Below are 12,715 nucleotides of genomic sequence, written 5' to 3'. Positions count from 1 at the left end.
TATATATATATATATATATATATTTATATTTAAGTGAAGGTTGGCCCTGGTTGGATTCACAGTGAGCAATGGTGTTCAACAAACCATTATGAGGCGCCACAGCTGTGGACCTCGCGCATGCATATTGTGTGGGTGTGTGTATTCGGTGTTGTGTAAATCCAGCCCACTCACTAGCGACTCCCCTCATTCTACCGATAGCCTCTCTCTCGTGTCCTTTACAGAACTAATTTTCTCTTTCATGCCTTCGCTCCTCTTTATCGATAATACAAAAAAAAAAAGAAAAGAAGTGGATGTATGCCTCAGCAATTACTCCGCACAAGGATTCTGGAGTCCACGCCGGACTGTATACTCAGCACAGAAAAATCCGCTGTGAGAGGATATTTTCATTTTATTTCATCTTTGGTCAGTACCTACGTGTATTAAAGTCATGGCTGAATTCTTTCTCATTTCAAATTCTATACAAGGGTTTTATGATGTCGAAGGACTGGACTTTAAATGGTTCACAATTGACACTGACTTTGAACTCGGCTGAGGTCTGGAAAATTAGGCCCGTCTCCAGGTTAAAAACGAGATCCTCGTGTCTGCTTCATGCAATATGTAGCGTGGCCTGCACACTACGTATCGCTAGCTGCTCCAAAGCTGGAAGAATTTACAAAGAGCTCATAGTGGAGATCATGAAAGAGCACTAAAAAGACTTTTCTCACCTCTTTTGTAGGAGGGAACAAGTCCATATTAAAAACAAGCTTGCAACAGAGGATTGTTTCATTTCTTAGTTCCTGTTTGATTAGAATAGGTGGTTAATATAAAAGCCTCACTATGACAACCTTGCATTTGGCATCAATACAAAGCGCTTACTTTAATTTATACCATAGCAAAACAATTCCATACTTACAATAGGTTTAATGTATTTCACTAAATCGACCGCAGCAGCTTGAAATTAGACTTTAAATAAAAACTCATAAATGGCATTACAGTTTATTGTTGAAACAAACAATAACAGCACACATAAGCCAGTATTGGCTGTAATTGTTATTAATCTCTGGCTCTCTTCCTTCTATCCTGTTTTCCTTCTCTCACCCCAACCAATCACAGCAGATGGCCCCGCCCCTCCCTGAGCCTGGTTCTGCTGGAAGTTTCTTCCTGTTAAAAGGGAGTTTTTCCTTCCCACTGTCGCCAAAGTGCTTGCTCATAGGGGGTCATATGAATGTTGGGTTTTTCCCCTTTATGTATTATTATATTATTATTGTATTACCTTACAATACAAAGCACCTTGAGGTGACTGTTGTTGTGATTTGGTGCTGTATAAATAAAATTGAGTTGAATTAATGTGTTAGGAAGAGTTACTGTATTCAAATCACATGTTTTGATGTGATTTTGGTGACGGTAAAGGAGCTCATTACAACACCAAATTTAATAACAACATCCATCCATCCATTCGCTTACCCTTATCAGGGTTGCAGCGCTGTCAGGGCCTATCCCAGCCACCACAGGCTGAGAGGCGGGGCACACCCTGGACAGGCCGCAATAACAAAAGGTCCTTTAATGATCTACACAGGGGGCAGATAAAATAGAAGCTCCTGTCATGGACAGCATGGCTACAATCAGCTGTTTCTAAGGTAGATTCACTGAGGCGATCACTTTCAGGTCTGCAGAGTCCTAAAAGCACCTTGTACGTTACACCACTATGGTGAATGAGCCAAACCTAGTTACAGCTGCTCAACTGTGATTGGAACGTCTGTGTTCGTTGCAGGTTTTCAGTAAATGTCTTTTGCATTAATTTCCTCTCCTGTTTTTTGTTATATGAGTCTCTGGGGGGTAGAACAGGGGCATCGTGGTCCACTCAGGTGAGCGATGAAGCAGTTTACCATCTTTCCTGAGAGGTTAACAGAGTGGCCATTACACTTTACAAATCGTGGATAAAACATTTTAATGTGAACACACTCCTGACGGGGTAACTGCAGCAATCACACCGAAGCATCATAAAAAAACAGCAAAATAAATAAATAAATAAATAAAATAACAATAATAATATTAATAGATTCAGCACTTTGTTTATTGTATCATTTCCTCCCACTGTTCAAAGTTATCTGTTAGGCAAATCCATCGACATCAGCAGCTTTGAAATTGGTTTTATCTCCAAAATGACTAATGTGCATGTGGATGAGAGAGCCTGTACAATCAGGAGTGAATGTTAAATATATTAATATATGCGCCAAACAAACTCTGCCACGAAAAACAAGGGGGAGATTGAGCTGGTTACGTTTTCCCCGAGAGCAGAATGCAATTATGAAGAGTGTGTAGGACAAAGTAAATAAAGCAGGAAGACTGTGTGTGCTTGACAAGATGAATAATTTCCTTCCCAACTTCGCCGGACTTCACTTAATGCCGTTCTTATTTCTAGAGAGGGTTTCATTCTGTTGAGATACAACTCGTGGCCACGGCTGAAAAGGTCACCCTCAATGCCACAGTGGAGTCTAATTACCATGTATTAAATGGCTCGACCCCACTTCATTTGCATCCGGCCCTGCCATTCTTCCCTCAGAAGTTGTTTGGGGCAAAGATCACTTTTGGCAATGTGCAGGCGGCGCTCCGGTGGGAACTCTGTGGAGCTCAGGAGAGAATTAGTAACCGCCGCTTCCTCCCGGTGCAGATGTGCTGCATTCTGATTTATGATTTTTTTTGTTCAAATAATCCAAAATGTTTGCAAAAATGATTTGACACGTGATGTGTCAAAACTCACAATTTTAAATTTATTTTAAACCTAACTTTAGTATTTACTTTTAAGGGAATAAAATTCTAGTTTGTACATTAAACATTATGTAGCAGGTCAAATAAAATCCTACATGAATAGCTTGAGTTTATTAAATTATTATTAAATCTATTATATTGCAGCATGTGTCTAACTAAGCAGCTTGTTCTCTTTTCTTTAGAGATGTAACACATTTCGGGGTCAAATTTCAGGCGTCACATTTGACATATTTGAAATCTTTACACTGCACACCAGAATCAAAGCTTTCAAATTCGAAGACTTTGTCAGTTACCGACCAATAAATCGTTAAGCCGACCTTGAAGAACTTGGTGGATGTAAATCAAATATTCATTCAAAACTTTTAGAGCCGCCGTGTGTACAGACAGAACAACACATCAACGATTATAACCATCTGCCCAATAAGAAAATGTCACAACCAGTATTTATTCTCCAACTTGATACAAAGTATATAAAAAGGCAAACATTGGCCACATCGGTGTGACAGCTCTCTTATGTACACTTGCATTCAGAGTTTCAAGGTAGGTGGCAGGTAGGTTGGTGGGAGTTCTTCAGTGAATTCATGCAATCAAAGACTGATTCATCATGCAGAGCAACATGCATGACTCCTTTTTGTTGAAGATGGCCCTTTATTACTCTGGCTTTATGTTTGGGGTTGTTGAAAACTGAATAGGGGTCCAATTAAAACACACTGAACTGAAAGAGTGACTACATTTCTAGTGTGAGTTGAAAGCTTTTTTCCCCAGAGTACCGCACTTAACAGATGATATATGATTTCTATCCACTTGACTTCATATCACAGATTCTTTCAGTCTGAATCTCAACATCCAAGCGTAGTGAGAGCATGTGGTAAGCTCGGTTGTCACTCTGTCTTAGTCAGCTCAGTGTGAACTGAGGATGTCAGTCAAAATAGTGAATATGCTCATAATAGTGTGCTAACCCGTCATTTAATTAGAATGCACACCTCGGCGTCACCTAAGAGTTACATACAACGGTAATCCCTCCTGAGGATGCTTAATACAAGGAAGAGACACAAGGAAGACGGCCAATCAACAGACAGATCAGGTGTGTGATTGAGCCGTGTTTCTCACTGCGATTGTTGCAAACATCAGCTACTAAAGCCGCAATTATTTATTCAAGCAATTACGCCCAAACTCCTGAGACAGGTCTAAACAGGCTGAGGGGTGGAGCCACTGGAACGAAGCGGAGGTGTTAGTGGGGTTAGCTGGTATAATAAAGTGCACATTTCACACAGCACATTGCATAGCCAAGAGCCACATTCAGGGCAATAATGCAATAATGAGGAAATTCAATCAGCAGTGCAGGCAGTGTCTTGACTACATGACTGCTGAATTCATCTGAGAGGTGCGCGGGAGCACTGCGGCGACACGCTTTCCCCATTTATTACCGTAAATGTTAAGCTTTTACTACAGCCCGCGAAAGAAATCAAAACTGAGCTCAGGAGTGAAGTAAATATAAATTTAAAAGTATCGATTAACGCAGCCCACAACACACAGCTCTGCGGAGGCCACTTTAGTGTCTCTTATTGTTCGGGGTGTCGGGCATTGAGCGAAAACTCAGGGGCTGCCGCTGAAAGCTAAAGCTCGCCGAGTGGAAATTAGAAGGGTTTCCTTTTAAAAAATCCACAGAACCGCCGAAGCCAAATGAAAGTACACACACTGTTCCACGTTATTACTTGTCACAAGGAAGCAATAAGTAGGAGAGATTTACAATAGGCAGAATAATATGTGCTAATATATTCGCGTTCCACCGGGCCTTTAGTTTGGAAATCTTCTTATAAAGAGTCTCTACATTTCCAAATGACTGCAGTATGAGCAGTTAATGGACAATATTGGATTTAATCAACCATGGAGCACAAGTCTGGATGAAACACTAACAAGCGAGAGAGATGTACAAGTTTAAACTCTTGCATCCTGTTAGTTAGTTGTGATTTAATGATATCCCCCCCCCTCAGATCTGAAGCCCCCACGCCTGAAATCAAAGAGCATAATTCTTTGGCAGGCTGGCCTTGATTGGAAAAACACACAGGGGCCGTTAGGCTACACTCGCAGGTTGGATATCCTCAGGCTATTTCGCTGTTTCCTTTTTTTCTTCTTCTAAATAGCTTCTTATGGTCATTTCTCTAAATGACAGTGAAGTATTATCATGGACCCAGGGATTGACATTACTTCTAGATACCGAGCCCTATCAGCCTTTTCCAGTTATATAGCCCGGTTCTTGAGTGCATTCCTAGGAAACGCTCGTTTTCCCAGGCTGAAGTTGAACTCGTGCAACATACTGACATTTAAAAGCTGCACATCTTAGCATTGCTTTGCCTGCTCATTAGTTTCCTCCACAGTTTACACGCATAAGCAAAAAAAAAAAAAGCCCTAAAATAGTGGGAAATGCTTCCATTTTTCTTGTTGAGCCGCAAAGGGATTTCTGTGTTAATTAGAGCCGTTATGGTGGCGGCTCTGAAGCTGGACGGCGACTATTGTTGCTGCTCTGTGGCCGCAGAGATGGAAAATGGAAAAAAAAGAAAAGAAAGTGCATTTTTGTGTAGCACACAGAACAGAGAGAGAGAGAGAAGGGAAAAGAAAAAAAAAGTCTGATGAAAGGTGGTTTTCAGCGTCCATTATTTTTGTTACAGTTTATGAATATCTCAGGAGATGAAAGAAATAAGGCCTGAGGGAGCAGCAGATGGAAAAGCTCCATCACATCTCGAGAGGTACAAACACCGACTCTCTTTCTCTCTCTCACACACACACACAGTGTGAAGTACACAAGTCATGCATAGGTGGAGATGCACACGGGGATTTTCAATTTGTAATCAGACCCAGCGTGGCGAACTCTCAACATTCGCCTTCGCTGTCCTCCTGTATTTGGCATCAAAGTTCCGCTCCGCCATAAAAGCCAAATTCTCTATGACATAGTGGAGATTACTCTGTCGAAAATGCAATCAGCCAAAGCCGCCTCAAGTGCTGATGAATTACCGTGGCTTAGGAGAAGACAATGACTTGTCAGTTTTTGTGCCGATTGGCTACGATGAGGGACACGCACAAAAGGGAAAAAGTCACAGTGCGAGCCCGCGAGCCGAAAATCGTGACAGATCGGCATTCTTGAATCTTTAACTCCAGATCTGTCCGTGCACGTATTGAATACTTCTGCATTTTGAATCCAGAAACATCCAGCCTCCATAGAAACCGACAGCAGTACTCTTATGTTGTTCTGATTTCATCTAAAACATTATTATAAACATTATGTGAAACTTGCGTCCTTTATTTCCTTCCTGTTGCAAACAGCATAATTTTTTCCTGTTCTTCTCTCATGTCCCCCCCTCAAAAAACCCCATGTCTTACGCTGATATCAGAATTGTTGATACATTGAATCTAGTGTAGTACGTATTAATCTTTTTGTGTCATTGTCAAAGTCAAATAAATATATATTTTTTTAAAGATCTCAAACAAATAAAGTGCTTATCTCTCACTCACTAACATATTGATTTAAAGTTTGGAGATGATCCAGTGGAAACTAAAGCTTTATACTAATTCATGTGACCCTAACCTTTGACACCTGACCTTAAAGTATAGCATCTTGTATTTTATTATGTTTACCTTTTCGAGCAGATCGGACTAAAATTTTCTTATTTTAAAATACATTCATGCAGTGTGTGATTTTGATTATGTATGCGAACAATGAAGGTCAGGGTTAATTGCTTAGCCAACCCAGGTCCTCGTTTCCCCCAAGGCCCAGTGTACTGTTGTGAAGTTTGAAGACGATCGATTAAATAAATAAAGTTCTTGTGACCTCAACCCAAGTTTCACCAAATTTAAATCAGCTTGAGCTCTTTGGTATCTACAACCACAAAATTTGAAAATGATAACTTGAAAAAAGTGGATGCTAGTCTGCTAACAAACAGACAGACAAACGGCACAGAGACTATGTGCACGTTAGCATATGCTACTTCCGGTGCAGAAACTCCTGTGGGGAGCTTTGTTTCCGGTGTCCTATTCGCGCCTTGTTTACGGTCCAAAACAAGTTAAGCAAATGAATGAATCAAGCGGCGATTTACATTTCTATAGATGTCTCGGGCATTTACCTAATATATCTGTAAATGATGTTCATCGACTTGTCAATATTTTTTCCCCGCGCCTCAGAGCAAAAGAGAAAATAGGGATTCAAATGTTATATTTCTCAGCTGTCCCTCGTTTATCGCGGGTGTTATGTTCTAAAAAATAACCAGCGATAGGTGAAATCAAGCAGCCGATTTTATTTTTTGACGGTGCAAAACGTTTCGTGGAGTCACACTGCCAGCGATCGATGCAGCGATTCTGTACTGTACAGGAGAGACGTCACGGAGGAGATCGTCTGCAGCGATCAGGACGCAGGACACAATGTGACGTTAAAAAAAAAAAAACACGTGCCAACTTGCACTAAAAAAAATCTGCGAAACAGCGAGGTGAAAGGTGAACGCATTATAGCGAGGGACCGCTGTAATTTTGAAGGTAAGTCACAACATACCCTTCGTAAATACTAATGTATAGAAACCCTTACCAGCAATCATTCATTTTTTGTACTTGACTAGCTAATATCGACATAACGGGAAACATCTGGTTTGACTGTTCTTCACCTGTAGTTTGAATGCTGAACATTTGCCTGTTTAAATCATGAGACCAGTCACTATACAGAGATGCTTCTGAATGTGGACGATGTGTCTTCTGCTGCAGTGATGCAGTTCTGCTTGTGTTGAGTGATGTAAACAACTGATCGATCTAAACGCTTTAAACGTCAGAATTGATCATTAGATTTTTTATGACACAACAGCGGTGAGTGTTCCCACCTTCTGCTCTTTGTAACTTAACGCGATCTTTCCGTTTTAGAGTTTTGGACATGATTTTGGAGGATATCTTCGCAGTAGCGATTGACCGCAAAGTAAAGCTACCGGAAATGTACAACCCCACATCCGGTCTCAAACCAGGAAGTTAGCATTTTCTCGTGCACAGGGTCTATTACAGGAAGAAAAATAAGCATTACATACGCTGAGGTGATATCAGAATGTTTGTTTAGAAGTTCTGCATAAACCGTCTGTTGCTTTGATGCAACATGCTGGGTTTTTTTTTAGTCTTTCTGCACATTTATTCATACAGGATGATATGAAATGATGATCAATATTCCCTTTAAACTGTGCTTTCACCACGGTGAGCGTTACTTTTCAAACTCAGCTTTCACCCTTCGCCGCTGCATTGAATAGGAGCTAATTTGCTTGAGGAAACGGCTCGAGTGATCATAAAAATCATTTTACTTCAGGCGTGCTCGTGTAAGAAGTTGATTGCAAATAAAGGGATATGATCACAGTGCTGAAAGGATCGGGCTCGAAGTCATTTTAAAGTCAAACTAAAACACAAGTCCCAGCCAATCAAAAAAAAAACATCAAACGCACAAAGTCACCGGCAGCATATTTTCTATACAAGAAAAACAAGAATACCCGTCCTTCTTTCACCCGTCGTTATTAACCTTTTCACTCGTCCTCCGTCATCCCAGCTTCCTTAGTCACCTTTAATAAGGTTGCGGCAGAGGAAGATAATTGTGCAGTCGCCCACACAGGAGGCCACTTGAAGACAGAAACAGAAAGGGCCACGGGAAAACACTGCGAGCCAACTTTTCCTGAGTCGTTTGAGACGGTCTGAATTATGAAACCCCTGAACCGCCGCCGGATCAGCTGTGAGTGCCGTTTACTTTCTATGCCGCGCCGTCAATAGCAGGTCACGGCTTTTTACAGGCTATAGCGAGCATATTAAGGATGTTGTCTGAAAATAGCAGATTGCACTAACAGGAAGTTGCTCCTCGACAGTGAAGCGCAGCAAGCTTACTGCAATTTGTGTTTTCTGTTAATGTCCTGCAACTTAATATTAAGAACAATGTGATTTTCACAGGAAAGCAGTGACCTGCGATTTACAGCACATCTGAAGTAAAACATAAATATGCTAACATGCAGATTTCCACGATTTCTCATGTTACTGTTCAATGTCTGTGATTACAACAAACAACGTGCCCTGCTGAAGACTCCTTCATTAATAGAAATGCTGCTAGCAATGAACAATTCCTTTTTAAAAATTGATCTTTTGCTGTTACATCCCATTAAAAATGGATGAGGCGGGGGCGGTGGTGGGGTCGCCGGCAGCCGGTGTTGTTTCAGCTTCAGCTGGAAACTGGAAATAATCCGAATCGTCGCAGGGCAATGCAAGAAATCAGAGTCTCATGTGGCCTCCTTTTTCTCTTTTCTTGTATCATACTCCAGCAGTGAAGTGCCGAGTCTCCCATGCTGCCTGTCAGCCTCCATCCATGTTAATACTCTGGGGTACGGTTTGATTCTCTGTGGCTGAAGAAAAGCACACAGTGAAGTAGGAGGAAGCATGTTTCCAGGCCTGTGCCCTGGAAACGGTCATTAAATAGTCATGGGTCCCTGTGCTGAGCTATGCCGTGCCATGCTAGGCTGAGCTGGGCTGCTTCAGCATCACTGGTCATGTAATGCTCATCGCTGCAAGGGTCAGGCAGAGTGCAAGGCTGCTACCCGGTTACGGGACCGGTTTGTCTGCGCTTACATGAGAGTCTCTGCGCACGCCACACCGACGGAGACTTACACGGGAACGCACGCGCGCGTTCACCTCGCTTCGAGCCGGCTGGTTTGTCTGCTTTGAGTAAGGTCGCATCACGGTCACTGAGCGGTTTGACACGTCACGCAGATGGGAGATGGGCTCTTCTTATGTTTTTTGGAAAGGCTATCTATCTTGTCTTTTTTGTGAGCACGCGTGTTGCTACATATTCTTCTCTGAGTGGGTGTATGTAAGCTGTGAAGGTCACCAAGCAAAGCATATGAAAGTGGAAGAACCCTTTGATGGTCTGTGAGTGTTGTGTGATCGCGTGTGTGTGTGTGTGTGTTGTGTGTGTGTGTGTGTGTGTGTGGGTGTGTGTGTGTGTGTGTGTGTGTGTGTGTGTGTGTGTGTGTGTGTGTGTGTGTGTGTGTGTGTGTGAGTGGAGAGAGAGAGCTACCCTTTGCAGTGCTCCACTGTGGAAGCCAAATGAGACCCGACTGTAGACTGGAAAGGCTTCAGCGATGTGTTCTTGATGTTTGGTTTTCTGTCACACTTTTTTTTTTCCTCCTGTAACAGCTCACAAAGGAAGGCACTCATCTCAGTTTAAAAAATCCATGTGTGTGTGTGGGTGTGTGTTGTGGTGTTTGTGTTGTGTGTGTTGTGTGTGTGTTGTGTGTGTGTGTGTGTGTGTATAAGAGTTCAGTTCTGTCACAGAGGAGTGTAAAACACAGCTAGCCACAATGTAACTAATATAGCGTTAACTATTACTTTTTGCACAAACATTTTGATACCTTTGGTTAATGTTTTAACTAGAGATGGCACGATACCACTTTTTTATGTCCGATACCGATACCGATATCATAAATTTGGATATCTGCCGATACCGATATGAATCCGATATAGTGTTTTTTAATCAACAAAACTGTTTTTTAAAATATCTTGCTGCATTTTGCAAGTCTGCAAGTTCATACTCAAGTTTAAAACAACAACTACACTAAAGCTATTCTGTTATACCTGTATACAAAAAAAATATTTCATAGTTCAGCAATACTGATCAATCTAATAAACTTAAACCTACACCATCCTCCCTATTCTGGTATTTTAAAGAGTACTTAGCGTAAATATTAAGCAACCTAACTAATAGGGTTCCAACTCCCAGCAACAACAAAAATAAATAAATAAAAAATAGGGAACCACCCCTCACGCTCCACCTCATGATGCTTAATCGACGTAATCAACCTTAATTTGATGCAGTGTGAAAAAAAATGCACAGAAATCAATTATTTTTCAAGAAATATTAAATAGATTCAACATCTTTCTTCAACAAAATTGCAGACTGCACAGATGGTACCTTCCCAAAGGAAAAAGTACTATAGCTTACTAGGGTATATTAGACTTAATAGTTACTATATACAGTAATGGACTTCTATTCATTTTACATCAAATTAAAACTTTGGGTGTCAGATAATTATTTATTAAAAGCTAGACATTTTAAATGAGAATAAGAAAGAAAAGTATGTCTTTGTGCCCCCTTTTCCCTGTTAATGCCCTATCGGCCCCCCTGGCTAAACTTTGCTAGATCCGCCCCTGCACAGTTACCAGCCGTCAGCTACGTAGAAAAAGATCCTGGTGTAGAAAGTAATATTAAATAAATTGTAACAACAGCTTATCAAGCTTAAACGTGCTGCTGTTGTTCAGCCGCTGGTTTCCTCTTTCTGGCGCAAAGTGGACCAAAAACAAACAAGAGAGACTCGCGACAGAAAAGCCGATCAGCTGATCATTAGCAGTTTCACGATTGAAGTAGCAGCCGGAGAGCGAGAGGCAGTCGCTCGTTAAGCTTAACGCAGGAATGCTTTACAAAGATTCAGAGATGGACTTACACACTTGCTTTACTTCTCTCGGGGATAACTTTGTCGGAGATGAAATGCCAGGTTGCTAGCGAAGCTCCAAATGCTATCCAGACCACCGACAGGTCCCGCATGCCACAGCCACTCTATCACGTGATGCATACTGCTCCGACGTGCTAACGTTCTGAGGTGAGTTACGGCGTATGTGAGGTGCTTTCGTGATATTTAATGGATCGGATTACATTTTTTATTTTTCTCCGATATCCGATCCAGTAATTTAGGTCAGTATCGGACCGATACCGATACGTAATATCGGATCGGTCCATCTCTAGTTAACGTGTCCTAGATAAAAGCAAAAATGATGTTTCCTAAAAATCTAATTTTAATTTGCTCTCTTCCATACTCAACTTGTTAGCCTCTCAATTTGGCACAGACAGCTCTGCTCGCCAGGTCTGAAGCCGGCCCAGTTCGGCTTTCTGCTCTGGATTTCTCTCTTTTTTGCTCTCATTAGTTCTCCACACTCTGGACTCTCAGTCGAGTTAAGCTACAATTCCCACAGAGCTTCACACATCCTGCAAACTGCCCTGGTCTCTCTCAGCTGGACCGACGTTGTGGATGTTGCTACAACATTGGTTTGGGTTTCAACACCACCTAGATGCTATTATTAAACCTTCTAGCAAGCAAAAGCTTGGGATCAAGAATTACTCTCTACTTCCTCCATAATGATTATAATGAAACAAAATGAACAACAATAAAAATCTGTCCACCCACGGTTCAGTTCTGCGACTGTACTGTGCTCAGTTTTGATCAGGGAGATGACGCCGGAGTTCAACCATGTTTGCTGGGTTCACACACTCCCCCGCTCTGCCCCGACTCGACATCCCATCCGTGGCCCGTTCAGCCCTGCAGTAATTAATCATCTTTTATCTAACGACAGCCGCCTATATATTCATCGACCCGTCACATTTAGCTAGCTCAGGCTCCTTTTATAGCAGCGTTCATATCAAAACGTGTTGCTAAGCAACCTGGCATGCACAATTGTTGTTTTGCATTCATTTCTTTGAAGTCTTATCGACGTCCACGGTGGATCTAGGTACAAGTTATGATTTTTTTTCTTTTCATCCCACATCCGAAAATTAATTATAAGACAAATAACCCCATTTTTAAAAAAGTCAAAATATCAGATAAAAGGGTTTTATTTTAAGACACGATTTTTCAAAATGCCAAGCAGAAGCAGTTCTGAAGAAGCTTCTCGGATGAGAGGTGAAACGTCTTCAAGTAACTTAAAGAAGTCCAGACGCTTTTCTTTGCAAGCTCCTTTGACAAGCAGTTCTAGTTTTTAGAAATAGTTATATAGTAGCTGGTTGATTAATAATAATAATGCAATCAATTTGTCTGTGAAGGTTCTCAGTCCACAACAGCAATCAATTAATAATTCTTAATTGGCAGCCACACTGAGGTCAGGCTGACTTTCGTCACTTGGACGTGGAGTGACGGATAACTTCATC

General features: G+C 41.5%; 1 protein-coding gene across 6 annotated transcripts in view; it reads right to left on the bottom strand.

Moving 5' to 3' along the window:
• The window catches only part of LOC102307488 (kelch-like protein 29), a 273,511-nt gene that overhangs the window by 198,016 nt on the left and 62,780 nt on the right, over positions 1–12,715 (bottom strand). The window contains exon 1 of one of the 6 annotated variants that reach the window (XM_042219086.1): positions 9,818–9,982. The exons of 4 other annotated variants lie outside the window; for them this stretch is intronic. The gene's annotated coding sequence lies outside the window, so the exon portion shown is untranslated. Of the gene's footprint in view, positions 1–1,443; positions 6,746–9,817; positions 9,983–12,715 lie in introns of those variants that run through there. One more of the 6 variants, XM_042219087.1, reaches the window with a different exon arrangement.

Source organism: Haplochromis burtoni, unplaced genomic scaffold, assembly GCF_018398535.1.
Source record: "Haplochromis burtoni strain Fernald_Lab_line unplaced genomic scaffold, NCSU_Asbu1 Contig_28, whole genome shotgun sequence".
NCBI lineage: Eukaryota > Metazoa > Chordata > Actinopteri > Cichliformes > Cichlidae > Haplochromis > Haplochromis burtoni.
This window is presented reverse-complemented; position numbering and strand designations above follow the sequence as displayed.